Below are 13,644 nucleotides of genomic sequence, written 5' to 3'. Positions count from 1 at the left end.
CTTTTCATATCTCTGGTTGTATACATAGTATATTCACACCAATTCGTGTCTTCATACATGTACTTTGGATAGTAATACCATCACATTCCACCATCATTAATTACTCCATGCCCCTGTGGTTTTTAATATAAAATATTTTAGATGTCTATTAGCAGCAACTTGGTGCCTCACCCATGCCCCCTGCCTGTACCACAGTGCACTGTAGATTCCCTGACCTCCAACTGACAGCACTTCTGTTTTTCAAACTAAGGCAAACATGAAAAACAAAACAAAAAGTAGGGAAGGCAGGTAAGAGAGGGAGGCATATGAAAAGAAATCCTCTGCCCTTTTTTGTGTCTGTTTTCTATTTTTTTAAAGATATATTCTTACTATATTGCTTGGGCTGGTTTGGAATTCCTGGGCTAAAGTGATCTCCTGTCTCAGCTTCTCGAGTATTTGGAACAGCAGACTGTGTACCATGGTGCTGGCTCAGTTGCCTGCCTTTGAATGCCTTTGAGAATGTGATTATTGGTATTACTGAAGTTATCTTGGGTAGAAGACTGTGCCCATCAGAAAAAGCAGTTCTTGAGGTAGAATATGCTTACTATGGATAGGAGCAGCATTGGATTCAGTGTAACTGCAACAGAATGCGCTAGGAGAGTAGCAGATGAAGTCAGAGTTAGGGAGGCAACTACATCTCATAGAAGACAACCACCAGGGAGAAGTCTGAGGGGATTGAAGACAAGACAACCCAAAGCCCTGGCATTGAAAAAAACCACCTATCTCTAAGGTACCTGCTCTGTAAGGGAAACAAATTGCTTCCATTTAAGCCACTGTCAACCAGGAATTCTACTTGCAGGTGAAAGCATTTCTAACTGAGTCACTGCTCAATCATAGTAGCTAACCTTACCAAGTATTTACTACAAGCTAAGTTAGTGATTACTACTCCAAGCACCTCATATGTATTTTCCCACTCCTTGCAATAACTCTATGAGTTAGTTACTATTTTACTGTGATCTTTTTCGGGGGAGGGGAGCAGGTCTCACGATTTTTTCAGACTCCTAGCTTCAGCCTCATGAGCAGCTGAGATTGCCAGCACACCTGGCTTGAGTTAGTTACTATTATTATCTCCATGTTAGGTATGGGAAGTGGGGCATGGAGAAGCATGAACGTAGGCAGTCTCGCTCCAGAACCCTCACCCATAACTGTTCTGCTATGCTGCTATATTTGGTTATACAATTTGATATAAAACTACAACTATATAAACTTACTGTGGCAAATTCTGTTTCAACTCCATAATATAAACATTAATGAGATATCAAAAACTTCAAATACAAAGGATAAAAGATAGTATTGTGTATGACTATATAATTACCAAAAACCATTTTCATATTCTCCTTCCAATTTTGGATTTAAATGTTTTAAGAGATACTTAAAGCAAGTTCCTTTTTCCTCTGTGGTTCTGGGGATGGAACCCAGAGCCTCCTGCATGCTAGGCAAGTACTGTACCACTGAGCTGCAACCTTAGTCCCTATTGCAAGTTTTTGCTATTGTCCTATCATGCAAATAAAATAAAGGAGTGTCCAAAACTATTCCTTCACCTATAAGTTCAAAACCAGAAGTGACAAGAAGTAGATGATGTCAAATGGAATCTGGGTATATGAGGAAAGTACATGGGAATAGAATGTTGATCTCATTTGCCCTACAGCTCCTGATAAGCTTCTCTGCTTCTTTCCCCTGGAGCCTGAGACTGGAGATTGAACCTGGGGTCTCACACATGTTAGGCAAGTGTTCTACCACTGAGCTACATCTTAGGCCCCAGCTCCTACTAACAGCAAAAATTCTCTGAATAATTGCTAATATTCACAATCTATATTTCTATCCAACCCATTCTCTCTTAAACCAATCAAACTTTCAACTCAATCACACCAACAACTGCTCTTGTCATCCCCATTGATGTTTACATTACTAAATCCAATGTAAATTCTTAGTTCTCATCTTACGGGCTTATCAGTAGCATATGGCATAAATAGTCCTCAGTCCCTGTTGCTGGTTCTTATTTATCTTACCATTCTCTAAATATTGGATGTTTCAGTGCTTGGACACCTTTATCAGAAGAGATAGGGTATGTTCAGTGTGGTATGGTTGTGGACTTCTTTATCTGCATCTTTGGTGTTCTCAATCTTTCCCAAAGGTTTGCCTGCTGTGGCAGATGAAACGCAGACTCAAATTCTTGTACATGCTTCCCATTGAGAAGTGGGAATCTATGCTTTCTCTGCGATAGCTCTAACAGCAGGAAAAAACAAAAACAAAAAAACTAAATCTGTTTCTGGGGTTGAGGATGTAGTTTAGTGGTAGAGTCCTTGTAAAAAGAAAGGATACCAGAGTGTGCTTTCTCTGTCTCTTTATGCACAGAGAAAAAGTCACGGGAGGGCATAATGGAAGGCAGCCATTCTAGGCCAAGAAGTGGGGCCTCATCAGAAACCCAAATTTCCTAGCACTTTGATGGTGGACTTCCAGCCTCCAGAACTGTGAGAAATACATTCCATTGTTTAAGCCATCCAGGTTAATTAAGCAGTAACCTTAATTAGTAGCTGGTCATCCTTCCTGTTTTCTTTTTAAGGAAACTAAGCATATATTTCCTTCTTGTCTTACACTAAGGTAGCACACAACAATATAACTTATAAATCACTCTATCAGTCTTTAAAGATATTCTTTCTTTTTTTTTCAATTCTTTTTTTATTGTTGGTTGTTCAAAACATCACATAGTTCTTGATATATCATATTTCACACTTTGATTCAAGTGGGTTATGAACTCCCATTTTTACCCCATATACAGATTGCAGAATCACATCAGTTACACTTCCATTGATTTACATATTGCCATACTAGTGTCTGTTGTATTCTGCTGCCTTTCCTATCCACTACTATCCCCCCTCCCCTCCCCTCCCCTCCCCTCTTCTCTCTCTACCCCCTCTACTGTAATTCATTTCTCCCCCTTGTATTATTTTTCCCTTTCCCCTCACTTCCTCTTGTATGTAATTTTGTATAACCCTGAAGGTCTCCTTCCATTTCCATGCAATTTCCCTTCTCTCTCCCTTTCCCTCCCACCTCTCATCCCTGTTTAATGTTAATCTTCTTCTCATGCTCTTCGTCCCTACTCTGTTCTTAGTTACTCTCCTTATATCAAAGAAAACATTTGGCATTTGTTTTTTAGGGATTGGCTAGCTTCACTTAGCATAATCTGCTCTAATGCCATCCATTTCCCTCCAAATTCTATGATTTTGTCATTTTTTAATGCAGAGTAATACTCCATTGTGTATAAATGCCACATTTTTTTTTTTTATCCATTCGTCTATTGAAGGGCATCTAGGTTGGTTCCACAGTCTTGCTATTGTGAATTGTGCTGCTATGAACATTGATGTAGCAGTGTCCCTACAGCATGCTCTTTTTAGGTCTTTAGGGAATAGACTGAGAAGGGGAATAGCTGGGTCAAATGGTGGTTCCATTCCCAGCTTTCCAAGAAATCTCAAATCAAAACCACCCTAAGATACCATCTCACTCCAGTAAGATTGGCAGCCATTATGAAGTCAAACAACAACAAGTGCTGGTGAGGATGTGGGGAAAAGGATACACTTGTTCATTGTTGGTGGGACTGCAAATTGGTGCAGCCGATTTGGAAAACAGTATGGAGATTTCTTCTTTCTTTTTCACAACTGCTTTTCCCAATTATGTATATATACCATAGTTTATCCAACTATGTTTTCAGTATTTTGCTTCTATAAATAATGCCTCAATGAATAACCTGTGTATGTGTTGTTAAAAGTTTGTGGAGGTATCTATTTATGATAAATCTGTTGACCAGTTTTGGACTCATAAATATCCCCCCAAAGCCCATGTGTTAAAGGGCTGGTTAATATGGTGCTATTAGGAGGTGGTGGAACATTTAAGAGGTGGTGCCTAGTGGGAGGTTTTTAGGTTACTCAGGGCGTTCCCCCAAAGGGGATTGTGGGGCTTCAGATCCTTCCCCTTTCTTTTTTGCTTCCTGGCCATGAGGTGTTCCCACCTTTTCCATCTGGCATCCCCACCAGAGGCCTATAAACGTGAGTCTACCCAGAGACTGGAACCTCTAAAACCCGAGCCAAAATAAACCTTCTATGTTTATAAGTTAATATCTCAGATATTTTATTATATTGACAGAAAGCTAACTAACACATCCTAGAAATGAGAGCACTGAGTCCAAGGGCACTCATACATATGTAGTTTTGTTACATGATGCCTAATAAGTCTTCAGAATAAGACTTATTATTGTACTGTTCTATATTTTCACCAGCAAAGTGTGAGATTGCCTGTTTCTTGTATTTCTAATACTATGTTATAAAGGTTTTGAATTTTTTAAAAATACCTTTATTTATTTATTTTTATGTGGTGCTGAGGATTGAACCCAAGGCTTCACATGTGCTAGGTGAGTGCTCTACTGCTGAGCCGCAACCCAAGCCCAAGATTATGAATTTTTCCCAATCTGATGATATTTCAGTGTAATTTTCAATTTGCATTTCATTTATCTGAAGTTGAGTATCTCGTCATAGGTTTATGGCTCATTTATATATTTTTCTTCAGGTATCATTTTAAAATTACATTTTCTAAATAGCATGTAGCATTGGCACCTAGCACAGTGTGCATGCCTGTAATCCCAGTGGCTTGTTCAAAGCCAGCTTCAGCAATTTAGCGAGGCCCTAAGCAAGTGACTGAGACTCTATCTCTAAATAAAACACAAAATAGGGCTGGAGATGTAGCCCAGTGGTTGAAAGCCCCTGAGTTCAATCCCTGGTACCCACTCCCAACACAAAAAAGTAGTATTGGCTCAAGCGGTAGCGCGCTCGCCTGGCATGCGTGCGGCCCGGGTTCAATCCTCAGCACCACATACAAACAAAGATGTTGTGTCTGTCAAAACTAAAAAAAAAAAAAAAAAAAAAAATTAAAATTCTCTCTCTCCTCTTTCTTTCAAAAAAAAAAGTAGTATTGGCTTGCTTTTTGTGTATTTATTTTGTATCTAGATGCTTTACTAAATTCTTTAATGTTTAGATTCTCCCATATAGAAAACCTTAAAGGTAACAATCATATCATCTGTGAATTAGTAATTTCTTTTTTTTATTCCTTCTTTTCTTCCTCCCTCCCTCCATTTCTCTCTCTGCCCCCTCTCCTGCCTCCTCTTTCTCTCTTTTCAGTGCTGCAAATTAAATGCAGGGCTTCACACATGCTAGGCAATTGCCCTACTCCTGAACTACCTGTCCAGTACCAGGGCTTGAACCCACGGGTGCTTAACTGCCAAGCCATATCTCCCAAGTTGCTCAGAGGCTTGCAAAGTTGCTGAGACTGGGTTTGAATTTGTGATCCTCCTGCCTCAGCCTCTCAAATTGCTGGGATTACAGGAGTGGCCCAGTCCAGCCCCGATTTTAAAAGGAGTACATTTAAAATTTTTTGTTGCTGTTATAGGATTTTTTTTTAAGAGAGAGAGAGAGAGAGAGAGAGAGAGAGAGAGAGAGAGAGGGAGAGAGAGAGAATTTTTTAATATTTCTTTTACAGTTTTCACAACATCTTTGTATGTGGTACTGAGGATCGAACCTGGGCCGCACGCATGCCAGGTGAGCAGCTACCGCTTGAGCCACATCCCCAGCCCAGGATTTTTTAAAATTTGGTACTGGGGATTGAACTCAGGGGCACTCAACTATTAAGCCTCATCCCCAACCTTATTTTATATTTTATTTAGAGATAGAGTCTCAGTGACTTGCTTAGTGCCTTGCTTTTTGCTAAGGCTGACTTTGAACTTGCAATTCTCCTGCCTCAGTCTCCCAAGCAGCTTGTATTTTATTTTATTTAGAGACAGGGTCTCACTGAGATGCTTAGTGCCTTGCCCTTACTGAGGTTGGCTTTGAACTTGTGATCCTCCAGTCTCAGCCTCCTGAACTGCTAGGATTGAAGGAGTGTGCCACCATGTCCTGGAGGATTTCTGTTAATAGTTTTTTTTTTTTTTTAAGGAAAATTTCCTCTTTATTTTGGTAAGTTTTTATGATAAACTGGCATTGAATTTTTTTTAAAGAGAGAGAGAGATGAGAGAGAGAAAATTTTTAAAATATTTACTTATTTATTTTTTTAGTTTTCGGCAGACACATCTTTGTTTGTATGTGGTGCTGAGGATCGAACCCGGGCCGCGCGCACACCAGGCGAGCGCACTACCGCTTGAGCCAGATCCCCAGCCCCTGGCATTGAATTTTATCAAATATTTTATCTACTGATATGATTGAATTTTTAAAATGTTATGGTGAATTGAACTAACTGATTTTCAAATATTGTCAATTTGTAAACCTGGGTAAACTCCACTTAGCTATAATACACTACCTTGTAAGTATGCTGTTGAATTTGCTTTGCAATTTATATTTTTGCATCTTTCTTTGTAAGTATAATTGTTCTACAATTTAATGTTCTTTTACTATCCTTGTCTGGCTTTGGTATCAATATTTTATATACTTAACTGAATGAGCTAGAGTAGAACCATTCTCTTTCACATCTTTTTTGTTTTAAAATCCTCCTGCCTTAGCCTCTTTAGCTGCTGGGGTTATAAGTGTGTACCACCTTGCCTGGCTTCCTTGAATATTTTGTATAACTAATTTATCAAATAATCTAAGCCTTTTTAAAAAAAATATGAGAATTTATTTTACCAGATTGGACTCAAACTCTGAATCTTCCTCCCTTAGCCTCCCAAGTAGCTGGAACTACAAATGTATGCTACCAAACCCAGTATAAATTTTTTAGAAATTCAACAGCATTTACTATTATTTAAATTTGTTCTAGAACATTCAGAATTTCTATTTCTTCTTAAATAACAAACATTGGGTATTTGGATTTACCTACATGTTCACCAATTTCTTTGATCACCATCTTCCTGTTTCACATCTTTTTGTAGGGTTATTTTTCTTCTGAAGTATAATTTAGATTCTTCTTTGATGAAGATCAATTGCTAGTAAAACTGTTTTTATATACCTGAAAGTATCTTTATTTTGCCCTTCATCTTATAAAATGTTTCATTGGGTACACAATTCTAAGATGACAGTTTCTTTTCTTTCAGCAACTCAAGATTTTTTTCCACCTTCTGTAACTTATCGTTTGTTCATACATTCTGCTGTTATTCTAATTGATGTTCCTTTGTAAGTAGGCTGAACTTTATTTGAACTTTATTATCGATGTTATGGGTTGAATTATGTCCTTCAAAAAATATGTTGAGATTGTGACACACAGTACCTCAGAAGTTGACCTTATTTTGAAATAGAGATGGTACTTACCTGATGATGGTTTGACTTATGAATTTTTGACTTAAGATAGTGCAAAAATGACATGGATTTTGCATACTTTGAATTTTGAAATTTGATCTTTCACCTGGGCTAGTAATATGAGGTATGACTACTCTGGCGATGCTGAGCAGCAGTAGCAAGCTACAGATGTGTCAGCCATGCAATCATGAGCAGAAATAACTGATAACACAATGTACTGTTGCTATGATGGTTGGTGGACTAGGTGTATTAAATGCATTATGGATTCAAACTATTTTCAATTTATGATGGGTTTACAGGGTTGCTAACCACATCATAAATGAGGAGCATCTATAGTGTCATTGCAGACATAATTAGTTAAGATGAGAAGACACTGGAGGAGAGTGGATCCTTAATACCAAATAACTTGTGTGGCTTATAAGAACTGGAAAGCCAAGCATTGTGGCATGTGCCTATAGTCACCTGGAAGGCTGAAACAGGAGAATCATTTGAATAAAGGAGTTAGAGGACAGCTTGGGCAATATAGAGAAACCCGTCTCAAAACAAAATAACCATAAACAAAACAAGCAAAAACAGGAGAAAAGACATAGGGAGAGTTCCATGTGATGATGAAGGCAGAGACTGAAGTGCTGTAACTTTGCAATTCTTTGTAAAGAATTCCAGCAAATCACCAGAAGCCAGGAAGAGGCAAGAAAGGAATGTCCTTACAGGTTTCAAAGGGGGCATTATCCTGCTGACACCTTGATTCTGAACTTGTAGCCTCCAGAACTTTTTTTTTTTTTTTTGCTGCTAGAGATCGAATCCAGGACCTTATACGTGTGCATGCTAAGCACATGTGTAGTGGTGTAGCTCCACCACTGAGCTACACTCCCTGTGAGACAAAAATTTCAATTGTCCAAACCATTGTTTGTGGCACTTTGTTATAGGCAGTCCTAGGAAACTGATACAACTGATTTTAAGATGTGGTCTTTGTCTTCTATGATATAAATTTTACTACAATATTTCAAGTTAGGACATTTTTTCATTTATCCTGATTAGTATTCTTAGGGATTCCTGATCTATAGATTAATGTCTTTTATCAGTTTGGAAAGAACTCACCTCCATTCTTGGATTTCTAAATAGATTTAAACTAGGAAACTGCTTTTTAATCTGTCATATTTTATCTCCATTTTTTGTGTGCTGCATTATAGATACTTTCTTTTGTTGGATCTTCCATTTCACTTGTTCTTCAGATGTATTGAATGTATCAATGAAGTTTTGAAATTTCAGTGATTTTTTTTTTTTTTAATTTGTGGCACAGGTTTCCTCTCAATAGTCATTTTCTACATACTTCAGTAATAGACCTTGCCCTACCACCCGCTATGGAAGATTGAACCCAGTGGTGCTCTACTACTGAGCTAGATCCCCAACCCTTTATATTTTACATTTTTGAGCCAGGTGGAGGTATACACATGTAATACCAGCAATTTGAGAGGCTGAAACAGTAGGGTCACACGCGGGAGGTCATCCTGGGCAACTTAGTGAGACTCTGGGGATGTAAGTCAGCAGTTGAGTCAATACCATTAATTTTAGTTGTTTTTTTGGGAGGGGTGGTACTGGGGATTGAACTCAGGGGCACTGAACCACTGAGCCACATCCCAGTCCTATTTTGTATTTTATTTAGAGACAGGGTCTCAGTGAGTTGATTAGCACCTCCCTGTTGCTGAGGCTGGTTTTGAACTGCCTTTGCTTCCAGAGACCCAGGGATTACAGGTGTGAGCCACCTGTTTTTTTTTGTATTTTGAGCTGGCCTTAAATTTACCTCCTGTCTTAGCCTCTTAAGTAGCTAGGATCAAAGGTGTGTGCTATGGCACCTGGCTAGTAACAGATATTCATTTTTTTAATATATATTTTTTTAGTTGTTGATAGACCTTTATTTAATTTATTTATTTATATGTGGTGCTGAGAATTGAACCCAGTGCTTCACACATGCTAGGCAAGTGTTCTACTGCTGAGCCCCCACCCCAGCCCCAGATATTCTTTTGTTAAAAATATATATCTTTCGTTTTAATCTAAGGGTGCTTAACCACTAAGCCATATCTCCAGCCCTTTTTATTTTTTATTTTGAGACAGGGTCTTGCTAGGTTTCGTAGAGTCTGGCTAAATTGCTGAGGCTGGCCTCAAGCCTGCCATCCTCCTGCCTCAGCCTCCATAGCCGCTGGGATTACAGGTGTGTGCCACCACACCTGGATTTTTATATACCTTGATTCAAATTTATTCCATTATTAAACATTTGCATTAGTATTTTGTATTTAATTCAAAACATTAACAGAATAAACCATACGTCAATTTGAAAAAGGGGAATGTAAAATATTTTTATAGTGTTTTCTTAATGATTTAAAGAAAACCTAAACTAGAAATATAAGGGAGGGCTGGGGATGTGGCTCAAGCGGTAGCACACTCGCCTGGCATGCGTGTGGCCCGGGTTCGATCCTCAGCACCACATACAAAGATGTTGTGTCCGATGAAAACTGAAAAATAAATATTAAAAAATTCTCTTTTTTTAAAAAAAATCCTATAACAGCAACAAAAAATTTTAAATGTACTTCTTTTAAAATCGGGGCTGGACTGTCCGTCGAAAACTAAAAAATAAATATTAAAAAACTCTCTCTCTCTTAAAAAAGAAATATAAGGGAATTATTAATATTATTTTTATTAGAGCTTTATAGTTATGCATAGTAATTGGGTTCATCCTGACAAATTCATACATGTATGGAATTCAATTCCAGTTCTCGATTATCTCCTTTTCCCTCCTGTCCTCCTTCCTATCTCCCATTCTCCTTCTTCTACTTTACTAGACTTCCTTTCACTCATCTATACATTTATGTGATGGGTTCTTTTTACTTATGCATAAAGGTGAAATTTCCTGTGGTATATCATACATACACATGATTTTTAAATAATTCATTCTGCATTGCCTCCTCTTATCCATCCTTCCACTCTACCTCTCAATCTCTTCTAAATTACTGATCTTCCCTTTATCTTCATGTTGTACTATCCTTCCCTCCTTCTTTCCTTTATTTTACTCTAGCTTCCACATGAGAGAAAACATTTAACCTTTGAGTTTCTGAGTTTGGTTTATTTCACTTGGCATGATATTCTCCATTTCCATCCATTTACTGGCAAACACCATAATTTCATTCTTTTTTGTCGAGTCCATAATTTAGCTATTGTTAATTATGCTGCTATAAACATTGAGGTGGCCGTATCACTACTGATGCCAACTTTAGATCTTCTGGGAAAACACAAGGAGTGGGACAGCTGGATCATATGGTAGGTAGTTCCATTCCTAGTTTTTTGAGGAATCACCATACTGCATTCCAGAGTGTTTTTATAAGTCTGTAGTCCTACCAATAATGTTTAAGTGTTTCTTTTCCCCAACAACCTCACCAAAGTTTATAATTGTTTGTATTTTGGATCAATATCATTCTGACTAGAGTAAGTTGAAATCTTAGTGTAGTTTTGATTTGCATCTCTCTGACTGCTAGAAATGTTGGAAGATTTTTTCATGTACTTGTTGGCCATTTGTTTCTTCTTTTGAGAAGTTTGTTGAGTTCTTTTGCTCCCCTATTGATTGGGTTATCTTTTGAGTTCTTTATATATTCTGAATATTAATCCCCTAATAGAGGAGTAGCTAGCTGGTCATGATTTTCTCCATCTATAGGCTCTCTCTTCATGTTCATTTCCTTTGCTGGGTATCTTTTATTTGATGGTATCCCATTTCTTGATCCTTGGTTTTTAGTAATATATATATAATTTTTTTTTTTTTTTGGTGCCAGGAGTTGAAGCCTATGAGCGCTTAACCACTGAGCCACATCCCCAGCCTTTTTAATATTTTATTTAGAGACAGGGTCTTTCTGGGTTGCTCAGGGCCTCACTAAATTGCTGAGGCTGGCTTTGAGTTCATGATCCTCCTTCCTCAGCCTCCCAAACTGCTGGGATTACAGGCATGCACCACCACGCCAGTAGTAATAGATATTCTTAATTTTAACTGGGTACATGACAATCCAGAATGGAAGCTGTATTTCTTATCTGCCTTCAGACAAAGAATGACAATGTACTAAATTTTCTTTTTTTTGTATACACTAAGATTTTACCCTGAGGTATATGGATTAGTGAAGTGCACAATTTTTATTAAGTTTTCTTAAAGGTAAGGCCAAGTCATTTTTCTTCCCTTTTTTCTTCTCTCCCTCTACTCTGTGGAATGAGCCGGCAGAGTATACTTCCTTACACCACTATGTTGGACCTAACTATATGACTTGCTTTGTTAATGTGAGCACACAGGACTTCTATTCACATCAGTTTCTGTAGTTTAGTCTCTTGTGTGCTTATCTTTCATCATCAGGAAAATACTACTCCTTTACTCTGGTCCTTGAATGAGAGACATGTGGAAGTGACTTAAATTTGACTTATATCTAGAGTGCTGCCAGGGCAGTCAACTCTTGCCCCTGCCACTCCCAACAGTTACAAATTCCCAATCTAGTGAGGAAAAAATTTGTTGTTTATAGGCCACTAAGACTTTACGGGCAATGCCCTCATTTTCTTGCAAGCCAGCAATGAATGAAAAGTTAGGGGTTCTTTTTCATAAATCATGAGGGATTTAGTTTCTACTGTATATTTATTATAAATAATGCTGCTGTAATATTCACATACAAACTTTTGTGTGGACATGTTTTCCATTTTCTTGGCTATATACTTAAAAGTAGAATTGATGGATCATAGGGAAACTTTAACTTTTGAAAGGACTGGCAGATTATTTTATAAAATGGCTACATCATTTTACATTGCCTGTAGCAATATGAGGGCTCCAATTCTTCACACTCTAACCAACATTTCTTTTTAATTTTAGCCTTCTTAATGGGTTTAATGTGGAATCTTGTTTCAGTTTTGATTTGCATTTTCCTAATGACTATGTTGAGGAACTTTTCACATCCTTATTAACAATTTGAATATATTTGGAGAAATCTCTCTCTCTTTTTTTTATCATACTGGGGCTTGAAACCAGGAGCACTCTACCACTGAGGTATATCCCCAGTCCTTTTTATTTTGAGACAGGTCTCTATACACATTGCCTAGGTTGGCCTTGAACTTGTAAACTTCTTGCCTCTGGCTCCTGAATCACCAGGATTAAAGGCAAGTGCCACTGCATCCAGTATTCCTTATTTTTAAAATGGGTTAGACTTTTTTTTTTTTTTTTTCTGGTACTGGAGATTGAACTCAGGGGCACTCAACTACTTTGCCACATCCCCAGCCCTATTTTGTATTTTATTTTAAGAATGAGTCTCACTGAGTTGCTTAGTGCCTTGCTTTTGCTGAGGCTGGCTTTGAATTCATGGTCTTCCTGTCTCAGCCTCCCAAACTGCTGGGATTATAGGTGTCTGCCTCCAGGCCTGGGTATCTTTTTTTTTTTTTTTTTTTTTTTTTAAAGAGAGAGGGAGGGAGGGAGGGAGGGAGGGAGGGAGGGAGAGAGAGAGAGAGAGAGAGAAAGAATTCCAATTTTTTTTTTTTTAGTTATCGGGTAGACACAACATCTTTGTTTTGTAATGTGGTGCTGAGGATCAAACGCGGGCCCCACGCATGCCAGGCGAGCGCGCTACTGCTTGAGCCACATCCCCAGCCCACCTGGGTATCTTTTTATAGTTTAATTTTGATTTATACTTTGTAGGTAGAATAGCAGATACATTATTTGCAAAACTTTTCCCCATTCTGTGTTGTCTTTTAACTTTCTTTCTGGTATTTATATTGGTCTGTTGGGGCTGTCACATCAAAATACCAGATTGGGTATGACTTCATTGGGGAGTAAAATTTCAACATGAGTTTTGAGGGAAACCAATGCAATCCATACTGCTATGCTTCCATATCCTTAAAATTCATGTCTTTCTCACATGAAAATTTTATTTACCCTATATCAACCACCTCAAAAGTTGAGCATTTCAGTTGCTGAACTGTAAGTCCAAAGTCTTATTTACATACAGATGAAGTTGGATGTGTGGCAGCACATGCTTGTATTTCAGCACTTAGGAACCTGAAGCAGGAGGATCCCTGGTTCTCAGGAGTTCCAGACCAGCCTGGGCAACATAAGGATCCCATCTTAAAAAAACAAAACAAAACAAAACAAAGCAGAAAAATACAGATGATACATCCTTAATCTGGAAATCTGAAAGGCTTCAAAATCCAAAAATTTTCGAGTGCTGACATGATACTGCAAGTGGAAAATCCCAAGAAACTCTGTTTTTACATTGATTAAAATATTATATAAAATTACCTTCAGGATGTGTATCATGTGTATATGAAACAT

Source organism: Urocitellus parryii, chromosome 5 (assembly GCF_045843805.1).
Source record: "Urocitellus parryii isolate mUroPar1 chromosome 5, mUroPar1.hap1, whole genome shotgun sequence".
NCBI lineage: Eukaryota > Metazoa > Chordata > Mammalia > Rodentia > Sciuridae > Urocitellus > Urocitellus parryii.
The sequence above is the reverse complement of the archived record's forward strand: the minus strand, read 5'-3'. Positions refer to the sequence as shown.